Raw genomic sequence first — 13849 nt, forward strand, 5'->3', positions numbered from 1 at the left:
CGTCACTATACACTTCACGCGCTATATACCCGCAGTAAACACTTCAAACAATACTAACTTGAACTAGTTGCTCATACTAAGTTTAGAAGGCATCGTCTTATCAGATCTTATCATGCAATTGGGAACTTCCCGATTCTTCTGCGTAGCGCTGGTTAAACAGTTCCAGCCCCGTACTACTGGAGGAGTCTGGTAATTTCCCGAATGCTGGAGCTATATGTAGAAATTGCTAGCATCGTCAGTAAAGGATACATAACACGCAAGGCCATCTGTGAGACGATCTTGTCAACATAAACTTCTTGACATAAATAGAACTAACTCAGCCTCCATTCAGACGTTTAGCTAAGAGACGGCGTTACTTCAATACTTAAGCCAAGCTCGTAACAGTATTTTTTTTTTTTTTAAATCGGGAGAGAATCAGGTTTTGTCGGGATGTTGGAACAAGAAGGTACAACTCTGACGGATATATCGGCACGGATGGGAATCCTAGTCGTGCCTGAAGTACAGGCGCATACAATACAGAAGATGATCTCAAAGCATTTCAAAATTTTCTGAACGATATTAATATATACATATTATAAATCAAGTTCCCCGCTGAGTCTGCATGTGAAGGCTAATCTCTGGAACTTTTGCAGGAACTTTGATATGTTTTCGCAAAGAGAGAGGCTACTTCAATAGGAATAATGTTTAGGATATATCACAACATACACGGTCCACCGCCTACCTTCGAAGTCAGCGTCCAATCACCACACTCTGACGGCAGATGGCTGCATTGGTAATGGAGAGTTTATAAACGGTGTTCCATGGGGGAGAGGGGGTGGTGGTAGGGGGTGCGGGTTGGGGGTGGTGATGGTGCTGGGGGGAGGGGAGGGAGAGGGACGCGGAAAACAGTGCAGTCGTTGTCGTAAGGCGGAAACGAAGCGATTTATCTGACACCCAAAAGGGCATTATCGTTGGCTTTTGGTCCAAGGGTTTAAACATTTCCGAAACGGCTACGTCTGTGAACTTCTCGAGTGCCGCCGTGGTTAAACTACACCGACTGCGGAGATGTGTACTGGTAAATGGAGGTCAAACTGTTGAGGAACTGACCGCCCAGATGAAATGAAGTGCAGTTCTCTACAATGTGAGAAGAAAAGGGCACATGGAGCAGAGGTGACGACAATGATAAGCTTCTTATCTGCAGTCAACAGCATTCATTAAATCGCCACTGAGCGGTACAGAACTTCTATATGCCGTTTGAAAATAATACATCATTTGGCATCAGGTAATTGTTACTGTGAGGGACGATGGTTTTCGGCGTTTTACAACTTGTAACCCGGTAATGGACAGTGCGACAAGTCTCAAAAGGCGTCGCATTTTATCCCACGGCACCAGCCCTTTCTTGGAGAGGGAAAAAAAACAGCTTCTGTCATCACATTAAAAAAAGTGTCTTAACATACGAGACAGCTTGTAAGTCGGATTGTACATATATTGGGAAGATGTTTACAGGTAGCGTCATCGACAGTTCCGTGACATTACAGTACTGTGTATCCTCCGCCAAAAAGCGTACGGTCGCTTTCTGAGGACACATGTAGGTGTAGTTGTAGATGAAGATCTGGAAAAGTGCGAAAAACAATGTAGCAACCATACGAAATTTGTCAATTTGCGGAGTAATTCGTTTCTGCCGGATGGCTGCATCGGCTCAATTGAGCTGTCTCGCTGTGAGTTTCCTAACAGTCGACCATTGATAAATCGACGTGATCGCGGTGTGGGTGGAGGCTCTTTCAGGCACGCACATTCGAAGGCCATAAATCATTGCCATCCACCGGCATTGAGTGCTCCAGACACGCACCACCACCGTCGTCAGTGAAGTAACGGTTTTGGAAAGGTATTGAAAACGAACAGACGCATTGAGGCTGCCCTTTTTCCAAAAACAGTATTACTTACACACGGATTGATCTTTTCGTGTCTATGTCAGTACATGTACTAAGTGATAATTCACCCATACATCCATGTCATGGATTTTGTACATCTTTGGAATGACTGTAACACATACCTAGAAGTTACAAATGCTCTTCTCAAGCTCAAATGGCTAAAGAGCCAGACTAGATGTCTGACCATAGTAAGCTCGAATCTCGCCAATTAATTTCCAAAACCCTAGTATCGCTAAAACGACCCATGATTCTATGGAGAGGAATAAAATAATAATAATAATAATAATAATAACAATAGTGATAATTCTAGAGGTACATTCATGATGAGACATAATAAGGAATCGTGAGAGAGTGAATATTTATTTATCGATATATTCTATCGTATTTAAATGGACGTCTCAGTTAACTCAGTACACTTGTAATCTTCATCGTCATTAGTTTCAAATTTTTCTTGGTTCATATGTACGACTGATCGTAGCGATGTCCAACGTGTCATTTTACATTCAAATTGTATGTACGCGTACATGGTGGCTGTTTAGAAGTATTCTCCTTTCTTCCTTTTTTTTGTACATATATAAGTCAGTATTTCCTACCCACCACCTTCTACACATAATAAAAAAAGAAATTCTTCTACGGTATAATTTTCAAATTTAACTTCGCTATCTGTCTGACATTTTAAATTAGTGGGTACGTTATCAAAAATGTTGGTGGCAGCAATGAGCTATCCTTTTCGTCCAAAAGGCAACATTCATGTGGAGAAGTGAATGCCATTCTTTTCTTCCAGTATTGTAATTGTGTACTCATCGTTCCTTTTGAACTGCAATGATTTGTTTACAACAAACATCACGGGGGAATAAATATTCTGTGAAGCAGTGGTCAAAATCCAGAAAGAAAGTTTCACTCTGCAGCTGACTGTGCGCTGATATGAGTCTTACCGGTAGATTAAAACTGCGTGTTGGTCCAAGAATCGAACTTGGGACCTATGCCTTTCACGGGCAAGTGCTCCACCGAGTGAGTTATCCAAGCGTGATTCACGACCCTCCCTCACAGCTTTACTTCCGCCAGTACCACATCTCCTACCTTCCTGACTTCACAGTAATTCTCCTGTGAACCTTTCAAAATTAACATCCTGGAAGGAAGGATATTGCGGGTATATGGCTTAGCCACAGCCTGTGGAATGCTTCCAGAATGAAATTTCCGCTATTCACTGGAATGTCCGAACATGCTTTCTGCCAGGAGCGCCAGTCTTACAAATTTCGCACGAGAACTTCTGTGAAGGTTGGAAGGTAGGTGATGAAGTACTGACGATAGTAAAGATGTGAGGGCGGGTCGCGAGTCGTGTTTGGGTAGCTCAGTGGGTGGAGCACTTGTCCGTGAAAGGCTAAGGTCCGGGATCGAGTCTAGGTCCGTTACACAGTTTTAATCTGCCAGGAAGTTTTAATAGTCAAAATGCCAAACCGCTTAAAGAGATGATCGTGCGTAAACACCAAATATTATCCTCACAGCACATTTTTTAACAACGAAGTTTCTTTAACTTAAAGGTCAGTTAAAACAGAATGTTACGCCATATTACATTATTGAATGCAGGTACTCAAAATACGTGAACTTACTAACATGTTTCTCCCCAAGACCTGCAAAGGTTCGAATAGCAAATGTGGCTGAACTGACAAGAGGCCCATCAGACCTGTTAATCACGAATTTTGATGAGACTTGGGTATGTTGTAGAGCGACCTATCCTAAGTATCTGGCTAGCACCTTTCCAGGCAATGGGCTCCAGTTTCCGAAAAAAATCGACATTGAAGTTTTATGCATACCTTCTACATCTGTAACGTTAGTCGTAATTCAAATTAGCGAATGTTTCTCAGGGGCCAAGAACCGCGGCTACCACGCTAGCTTTCAGTTTCATCTTACAGAATATCAATAAGTAGTATATGTCAAGTGAAATTATTCACAGATTATCCCATCCATGTGTACTCCACTCTGCCAATTCAGTGATGTTCATTTTTACAGGCAGATTAAAATATTCACGAAGTATTCAAAATGCACACACCTTGCTAAAGTCTAACAGCGAAATCGTTTCGAGGCGTGAGTACATTAAAGTATACTCTTCAATTGTTCATCAGTTTAGCGCAACTGCTTTGACCGGAATAATCAAATACGCGTGGTATGCATCGAAGGTAATCTAATAAAGAAAAGTATTCGTGGAATTTGAACGAATGTGTTTTCAGATCTCGCTTGTGAAAAATCTGTGTACCTGCGTGGTATTCTACAAATTTGTGTTTCTGTTGCTCCTGCGACAAATACCAGCCAGAATTTTGCTCTAGCAGAGCAGGCGGATGGCTGGTACGACGATTATGTCATATATTTTGTAACAAACGGAATACACATGAGAAAAAAGTTTACCGTAGTGAATGATTTATTAATGAAATTACTACGGAGAAAATATTTTTGAATAATTTTGCATGACGTATACACTAATTAGCCAAAGTCTTATGACCACCTGCTTAACAGCATAATTATGTGTCCACCTCTGGAACGAAATACATCACTCATTACGTGTATCACGCATCCTACAGTTTGATGGTAGGTTTGTGGAGGCATGTGGCATTAGATGTCTACGCACAGGTCATGTAATTCGCGTAAATAGTGGACCACTGATTTGCATACGCGGTGATGGCGCCCGATAGCGACACAGATAGTTTCCACAGGATTTGCATCAGGCCAATCTGGTCGCCGAGACATCAACGTGAGTTCAGTGTAATGCTCCCGAAACGACTGTGGCACGGTTCTGGCTCCGAGGCGCAGACAATTGTACTGCTGAACGGTGACTTCGCCGTCGGGGAAGACATCAAACATGAAGCGATGCAGGTGGTTGGCAGCTGTCAGCTTGTCTTCGATTAATATGACAGGGCCCACGCAATTGCAGGAGAATGTCTCCCGTAGCATAATACTACTCTTACCAAACTGCGTCAGTGGCGCGCTGGACGTTTCGTGCAGCCTTTCACAATGATGGCGGTGTTTGTGAGACGACCATCGACTTAGTGTAGCAAAAATATGATTCATCGGAAGAGCAGACACGTTTCCATTGACCGACGGTCGAATCCAAATGGTCCCGTGCACACTGTAATCGTAATTGATAATGTCGCTGGGTCAACATGTCAATACGTAGGCTGGCTCTGAGCACTATGGGACTTAACTTCTGAGGTCATCAGTCCCCTAGAACTTAGAACTACTTAAACCTAACTAACCTAAGGACATCACACACATCAATGCCCGAGGCAGGATTCGAACCTGCGACCGTAGCGGTCAAGCGGTTCCAGACTGAAGCGCCTAGAACCGCTCGGCCACTCCGGCCGGCTGTGAATACGTAGGTGCGGCCTGCTGCGGAGCTCCACCTTCGACAGTTTACGATGAACGATGTGCTTCGAAACACTTGTGCCTGCACCAGCATTGTGTTCCTTCAGCATAGATGTCACAGATCACCATCTATCCTATTTTGCAAGGAGACAAGCCTCCAAAGCCCCGGTTCTGTGAAGCGTCGTGGATGTCCAACTATTTTAGGGCCTAGTAGTAGTTTCACTGTCATTCTGCCTCTTTCCGTAGATGCTCTCAACAATGGCATGTGAACAGTCGACGAGATTAGCCGTTTTGGAGATACTCGTTGATAGGCTTTGGGTAATAATAATCTCCCTTAGACGAAGTCGCTTACCTGAGCGGATATCGCTAGGGTGAGCCCCATCCGTCTCTGCTGCACTTACATACGTTTCATAGCGCATCACGTGCCCCACATCATCACCAGGCGGCAACCAACTCTGCGGCGGGCAGTAGTCACAGTGTTTCGGCTTATCAGTGTACTGTTTAATGTTATCATTCACGGTGAATCTGAAAAAAGTAAACAGACAGGAAATGATCCTATATCATCATTGAGGTAGCCATTTGCCTTGAAGGCTGCGGTACTTCCACTAGGTGGAAGCATTACTAGCTTCACGGATGTAGCAGGTCCGCATCAAACTACGAACTTCTGTTTCCTCGGAAAGTAGGGGCAGTCGCATGAAAAGGCGTTAGCTAAGCCCCTAGCACTCCGTCATGAGTCAAAACTGAGTTTACTATATCTGGTCCTGTGCTGCAGGACGTATCAGATAAGCTGATAACAACAGATGAAATACTACGACAAGTTTCTCTTTAACATTCCTAAGATTTACGAAAATCCATGATTATGAGGTTTGATGGTCCTCTACGCGTTGTTTTAGGAGTTCTAAAATGTGTTTTCTTCTTCAGCGTGTGTTATTGTTATCACTGGTGTGCTGTCTCTAGACCTGCAGACCTTAATATTTTGTCCTTGTAAGTAGGTTGTTTAGGTTTTTATGTTGGTAACGCCACGTAGTACTCTGTATGAAAATCAGTCTGTGGCTGGTTGGCATTGTTGGAATATTCGCTATTGTAGTGTTGGGCAGATGGATGTGAACAGCTTGTAGCGTGGTGCAGTTGGAGGTGAGCCGCCGGCAGTGTTGGATGTGGAGAGAGAGATGAGAACAAACGCTCTGGACGTGTGTCCGCCAGAAAAAGGAAATTTGTAAAGATGAATGTCATGAATTGATATATATATGATGACTTTTTAACACTATTAAGGCAAATACATCGTTTGTTCTCTATCAAAATCTTTCATTTGGTAACTATGCCTATCAGTAGTTAATGCCTTCAGTAGTTAGAATCTTTTATTTAGTTGGCAGTGCTGGCGCTCGCTGTATTGCAGTAGTTCGAGTAACGAAGGTTTCTGTGAGGTAAGTGATTCATGGAAAGTATAGGTTATTGTTAGTCAGGGTCATTCTTTTGTGGGGATTTTTGAAAGTCAGACTGCGTTGCGCTAAAAATATTGTGTGTCAGTTTAGTGATAATCAGAATAAGTAAAGAGAGAAATGTCTGAGTACGTTCAGTTTTGCTCAGCCGTTTGCAAATCAAATAACGTAAGAGGTTTCCTAGCGCAGTCATTTATAATTTTTCTAAGGGGATGTTACATCCTTTTAAAATTGAGACTGTGCGAAAATGAACAGTTTGGTGACGCTGTGTGTGTGCTTGCCTTGTAAGTTTGGCGCGTAACATCACGTATCTTGTGTCGGGATATGGGCTCGTTTGCTGTAGGAGAAATCTCCACACGGGCAGTGTGACTGCGTCTGGAGCAGCGTGGACTGTCACCACGGCAACTATTGTTGCGGCTTCCCTTGGCATGTGAACAGTAGCGCACCCAACGGCAGCACTGGACACAGTTGGCGTTGTGTTTTCAGACAGGTCCCTGTCCCGCGTACACTAGCATGATGGAAGTAGAAGTTTGTGGAGGCTCTAAGGAAAACAAACGTTCCCAAATTACATTCGACATCGTCATACAAAAGCATCTCCTGGCTTGATGGTATAGGGTGCCAGCAGGTGTACAACACAGTCGCCTCTGGTTCGCGTAGCCAGCGCTGTGGAAATCAGCTTTAAAATTCTGCCTTCTTAAGGCTGGTGGCTGTGCCGTGTTTTCGAGGTAGTCGTGACATACTTCAAAAAGATAACGGCAGACTGCATGGTGTCCGTGCTGTCCCGATATAGCTCGATACAGATCCTGTTCGACTGTTGCCCTCTGCAGCACGCTCTTCAGATCTCTCACCCGTTGAAAACATTTCTTTATGGGTTGCCAAGATACTGACACGCCATCCCTCACCATAACTACGATATATGGACTCCGGAGTAGAGTTGAAACGGTAAGGAGACTGGGCCTACTCGTTATCACCTATTCCGTCTAAATTTATGGTACCGCCATACACAGGGCTTGGCCAAAAATGAAACTGACAGAAGTACGAGCTCCATGTAAGCCAGCAATTAAAAAGAAAATGGCGAGGTACAAGTAGGACGCGCTCTGAGAGTTCCGTAAACAGTTACATATATATAGACAGTTCATTCATCCTGGGAATAGAGAGCTCAGCTATGTTTGCCTGTTACTGACATTGACACCGGCGCCACAATTAACGCACCGCAGTACGTAGACACTGCGCAAAGACTGAAGCGCGACGTCAAGTCCAAACCCGCGGGAATGTTAAAGCAAAAGATCATTCTATTGCAGGATAATGCCCGCCTGTATGTTGCCAAGGCTGTTCCGACTACGCTTAGAATTTCTCTGGGAGACCCTTGCATATTCTTCATAGAGCCCTGATCTCTCCCCATGGGATTTCCATATTTTATCAGTCCTGAAGAAACACACTCATGGCCTTCAGTTTGATTCGGACGAAATGGTGCTGGTAAAGATACAATCGTGGTTCCGTAGCAACCGCAAACGTATTTCAATTTCTTTGATCACTGTGGAATAAATATGTTAACAGTTATGGTGATTGCACTCCGTCTTCAGGCCACAAGTAGCCCATCGGGACCATCCAACAGCCGCGTCATCTTCAGCTGAGGATGCGGATAGAAGGGTCGTGTGGTCAGTACACCGCTCTCCCAGTCGTTGTGATGGTTTTATTTAACCGGAGCCGCTACTATTCGGTCAAGTAGCTGCTCAATTGGCATTACGAGGCTGAGTGCACTCTGAAAAATGGCAACAGCGCATGGCGGCCTGGATGGTCACCCATCCAAGTGCCGGCCACGCCCGACAACGCTTAACTTCGGTGATCTGACGGGAACCGGCGTATCCACTGTGGCAAGGCCGTTGCCTGCTATGGTGATTGCTTTTCAAATAACAAACAATTTACTTATTTTTTTCTGTGTGTCTCATTTTCATTTGATTGCCCTTATAGAATGGACAGTACAAGGACTGGTAAGGTGGGAGAAATAGGGAAAGAGAAACCCACGCAAGAGACGACAGAAAAGGCATGAGCATCTTAAAACAATGAGACTTCGAAGGATGCCGAGACAGCCTCTTGTAATTACGCCAGGAGGCAACAGATCTAGAGGAAGACCGAGAGACGAATGGATCGACGGAGTCAAGGGGTGCAAGAAGAAGAGAGGAGAAGATTGCAACAGAGTGGAGGGGTGAGCAGAAAAAGATAGAGAGACATTTGTTCTGAACAAACCCAGTCAGGGGCTACTAACTGCAGAATATGATGGTTATGACGACGGTTCTTTATACTGCACTGAGGTGTCAAAAGACATGGGATACCTTCTAATACCGTGTCGGACATCCTTTTTCCAGGCGTAGTGCAGAAAATCGACGTGGCATTGACTTAACAAGTCGTTGGAAGGTCCTTGCAGAAATATTGAGCCACGCTGCCTATCTAGCCGTCCATCTTTGCGAAACTTTACCCGTACAGATTTTTGTGCACAAACTGACCTCTCGATTATGTATTATAAATGTACGAGGGGATTCATGTCAGGTGATATGGTGACCAAACAGTTCGCCCAAACTGTCCAGAATCTCCTTCAAACCAATCGTGAACAACTGTGGCCCAGTGACATGTTTGGGAACATTAAGTCAGTGAATGTATGCAAATGTTCTCCAAGTTGCCGAACATAACCGTTTCCCCGTCAACGACCGTTTCAGTTGGACCGGTGTGTCCATTCCTTTACATGTAAACATAGCCCACAACATTACGGAGCCACCACCAGGTTGCACAGTGCCTATCTGACAACTTAGATCCATGGCTTCGTGGTATTTGTGGCATACTCTAACCCTACCATCAGCTCTTACGAACTGGAATCAGGACTCATATGACCGGGTCACAGTTTTCAAATCATCTACGGTCCAACCGATATGATCAAAAGCCCAGGAGGGGCGCTGAAGATGCCGTCGTGCCGTTAGCCAAGGCACTCGCGTCGGTCGTGTGCTGCAATAGCCCATTAGCGCCAAATTTGGTCGCACTGTCCTAACAGATACGTCCGTCGTGCGTCCAGCACTGATTTATGCTGTTATTTCAAGCAGCTTTTCTTGCCTGTTATCACAGACAACTCTATGTAAACGCTGCTGCTCTCGGTCGTTAAGTGAATGCCGTCGACCACTGTGTTGACCGTGGTAAGAGACAATGCCTGGAATTTGGCATTCTCCCTACACTCTTGACAGTGCGTATCTCGGCATTTTGAGTTCTCTGCAGCCATCCATACATGTGCATATCGCTATCGCATGACTTTTGTTACGTAAATATACAGAGTGGTCCGAAATTCCCGTTACAAACTTCTAGGACATATACAGGGTAGTGAGTATAGAAAATTTTGAATAGCAACCCATGTCCGGAATCGTATCGTTTCCGTTCTACGACGGTTTCAGATCGGATTTGTACCTCGTCAACGTCTGCTTAGGGCAAGAGAAACGTCTCAGAGTTCCCTGTCCTGGTATGAAACAGGACAGACACGATAGTGTGTACTACGTCAAACGATCCCCAGATGTCACTTATTGTCCACTTTGCTGTAAGATGTAGCACCGCCTCACTTTTCACTGACTGTCCGGAGACATTTCAAAAGACAGTATGGTGAAAGATGGATAGGATGGGGTGATCCAACCGCGTGGCCGCCACGATGGCTTGATTTAACCCCTATGGACTACTTCTTGTGAGGTCGTATGAAGAGCCTAATTTATGAGACTCCTGTAGAGACAGAGGAAGATCTGCTGGCACGAGTTCTGGCCGCTGCACAAAACATTGAAGAGACACCAGGTGGGATGGATAGAGTGTACCAGAACAGGCTTCGGAGGTACAATGTATGTAACAACGATGGTGGTCACGACATCGAGCCGCTATTGTAATGCATCGGTACCTTGCGGCTGGTGCCGTAGATGCTGGGTTCTTGTTGTTGTCGATTAATTTATACCATTAGGTGTACGTCGTAATGCAAATGTGTAAGCAATAACGGAACGAGTCAGTATTCGTTTCAAATGGATTGCAATAATTGTACTGGGTCACTCCTAAGTACATTCCTCACGTGGGTGTGGGTGAGATAATCATCTGTATTGAAACTGTCGTAGAACGGAAACGATACTTTTCGGGCCATGGGTTCCTATTCAAAATGGTATTCACTCACTACCCTCTACATGTCCTAGAAGTCTGTAACGGTAATTTCTAACCACCCTGTACAGGGTGTTACAAAAATGTACGGCCAAACTTCCAGGAAACATTCCTCACACACACAAAATATGTTATGTGGACATGTGTCCGGAAACGCTTACTTTCCATGTTAGAGCTCATTTTATTACTTCTCTTCAAATCACATTAATCATGGAATGGAAACACACAGCAACAGAACGTACCAGCGTGACTTCAAACACTTTGTTACAGGAAATGTTCAAACTGTCCTCCTTTAGCGAGGATACATGCATCCACCCTCCGTCGCATGGAATCCCTGATGCGCTGATGCAGCCCTGGAGAATGGCGTATTGTATCACAGCCGTCCACAATACGAGCACGAAGAGTCTCTACATTTGGTACCGGGGTTGCGTAGACAAGAGCTCTCAAATGCCCCCATAAACGAAAGTCAAGAGGGTTGAGGTCAGGAGAGCGTGGAGGCCATGGGATTGGTCCGCCTCTACCAATCCATCGGTCACCGAATCTGTTGTTGAGAAGCGTACGAACACTTCGACTGAAATGTGCAGGAGCTCCATCGTGCATGATCCACATGTTGTGTCGTACTTGTAAAGGCACATGTTCTAGCAGCACAGGTAGAGTATCCCGGATGAAATCATGATAACGTGCTCCATTGAGCGTAGGTGGAAGAACATACTGACGAAACTAAAATGAGCTCTAACATGGAAATGAAGCGTTTGCGGACACATGTGCACATAACATCTTTTCTTTATTTGTGTGTGAGGAATGTTTCCTGAAAGTTTGGCCGTACCTTTTTGTAACACCCTATATATTGCTTATGTACAGTGAGTAAAATTGCGTTATTTTCTATCCTTGTGATGCTTCTTCGTGTTTTTAGTTACCAGCGTGTCGTTCCTGTTGATTTTTGCATTAATATTTAGAGTGAAACAACACCTAGCTGTTCTGTGTTAGGCTGTGTTGTTCGTTGACCGCCACCCCTCCACCCCCAGCTGCCTCTTCCCTAACGTCCACCCCTCGCGCTGCAGCCCCTAGCTACACAGCCTCCAGGACACTGGAGAGAAACTTGGCCATCTGCCCGGCCTCTTTGGCGCGGCGGCAAGTGGATACCTCCCGTGCGGCATCGCTGAGTGGCCGACAGAGGTGAAGCTCGTGGGTCTCGCTCTCCACGGCCCAGTCTGGAACCCGGAGCAAACTGCCGATCTGCTAATTAAAAGTTGTCTCGCGGCTACAGCACCGCTGCTGGGTGGATGCCCGGCACAGGATTCCTCATCACAGCGCTGATCCTGTCCCGAGGCAGAAGTATAGAGAACACAGAAATGCGAGGGGCTGAAGCGGGGATGAGCACGGCCGGAGAGTGGGCAGGCGGCAGACACAGAGAGTAAAACTGTCAGGGCCTGGCATGTCGGCCCCTTATCTTAATTGGCCGACGGTCGTCGGAAACTTTCGGGTAAGACTCGTGGGCTCTTTTGCGGAAATACTGGGAGGCACCGTTCCCTTTCTCTGTACAAAAGCGGTCTCTGTATCTAGATACCGCCGGCGTGAGACGGAAGTTCCAGAGTGAATAGTGTGTCTGTTAAATTCCTTGCGTACTGGTTGGTTATAATTAAAATGCAGCTATTCACAAATGTCCACTGTAGGCTAAAATTATCGTGAGGCAGCGAAACTTGGTGGAAATGTGTTAATGTCGAACCGGATTACGCTGGAAAAAAAAAAATTTGTTCCAATTTTGGCCACCAGTTGCAAATTTGGCACTGTGAATGTATAAAAGACGTGTGTGAATGTTCCTGTATGTAATCTACTGGAAACAATATGTGGGTAGAAAAGGTCGAACGTGTGGGGGCAGACATAATGTTGCCTTCATTATTATCTAATGCTTCCATAATTTGTTCAGTATGAACAATGGAGACGTCGACGAGGTGCTGTAGAGCGTCAGATTTGCTCCTGGCGGCCAAAATTGGAACTAATTTTTTTTCCCCAGGGCAGATCGATTCCTTAGTAACGCATTAGAATATCTACTTCGTTTCGCTGCAATATTATAATTACAGCGCACTCTGGATCGTCGTGAGTAGCTGCATTTTAATTATGAACACCAGGTAGTTCTCGGCTAACTTGGAAACATGATTAGTGGAGGCATGTGAAGATAACGTAACAGGCTTGTAATGCCGAACTGACAGTTGTTTCCATCGAGTTATTGTCACTTGTGTACAACAGCCGTCTCGTTACAAGGTGGCGCAAAAGGGCGTTAGAAAGTTCTTGTCTATTACCACGAAAAATTGAGTCAACTATCGTCATCATATTTGTGCCACAGAAGACAACCTGAAATTTAACACAAGAGGCGCCGGCCGGGGTGGCCTTTAGGTTCTAGGCGCTACAGTCTGGAACTGCGCGAACGCTACGGTCGCAGGTTCGAATCCTGCCTCGGGCATGGATGTGTGTGATGTCCTTAGGTTCGTTAGGTTTAAGTAGTTCTAAGTTCTAGGGGACTGATAACTACACAAGTTCAGTCCCATAGTGCTCAGAGCCATTTGAACCATTTGAACACAAGAGGCGTTCATAATCGTTTCCTTCTGCAGCAATGAGTGTTTAAACGGAATTCCTTGATGACTTTCTGAAGAACACAGTTTCCTGGAAACTGTATTACGAGGATCCTACAGCGTTGCAGGTACATCTTTGATGACTCTTTTCCTTAGGTTCCTCCATAAGAAATATTCACACAGGTTGAGACCGTAACTAAAAGGGGGCAATTTCCACTCCATGTCTAATGAGTGCTAAGGTGTCCAGGAACACAAATATCCGATATCTGACTGTCGTCTGAAGAAAATGGAAGAGGTTCGTAGTACAGTGTAGACGCGCTCCATTCTGCATGAGCCAGTAGTTTTAAAGCTTTTGGTGGCGTAGTGCAGTCGTTAGAAATTCATCTTTCAGAACTTGTCTGTGTTT

At 45.0% G+C, this 13849-nt stretch overlaps 1 pseudogene; it reads right to left on the bottom strand.

Moving 5' to 3' along the window:
- Nucleotides 1-8476: 8476 nt before the first annotated feature.
- LOC124597602 lies at nt 8477-8594 on the bottom strand (annotated as a pseudogene).
- Between the last annotated feature and the right edge of the window lie 5255 nt (nt 8595-13849).

This window comes from Schistocerca americana, chromosome 2, assembly GCF_021461395.2.
Source record: "Schistocerca americana isolate TAMUIC-IGC-003095 chromosome 2, iqSchAmer2.1, whole genome shotgun sequence".
Classification (NCBI taxonomy): domain Eukaryota; kingdom Metazoa; phylum Arthropoda; class Insecta; order Orthoptera; family Acrididae; genus Schistocerca; species Schistocerca americana.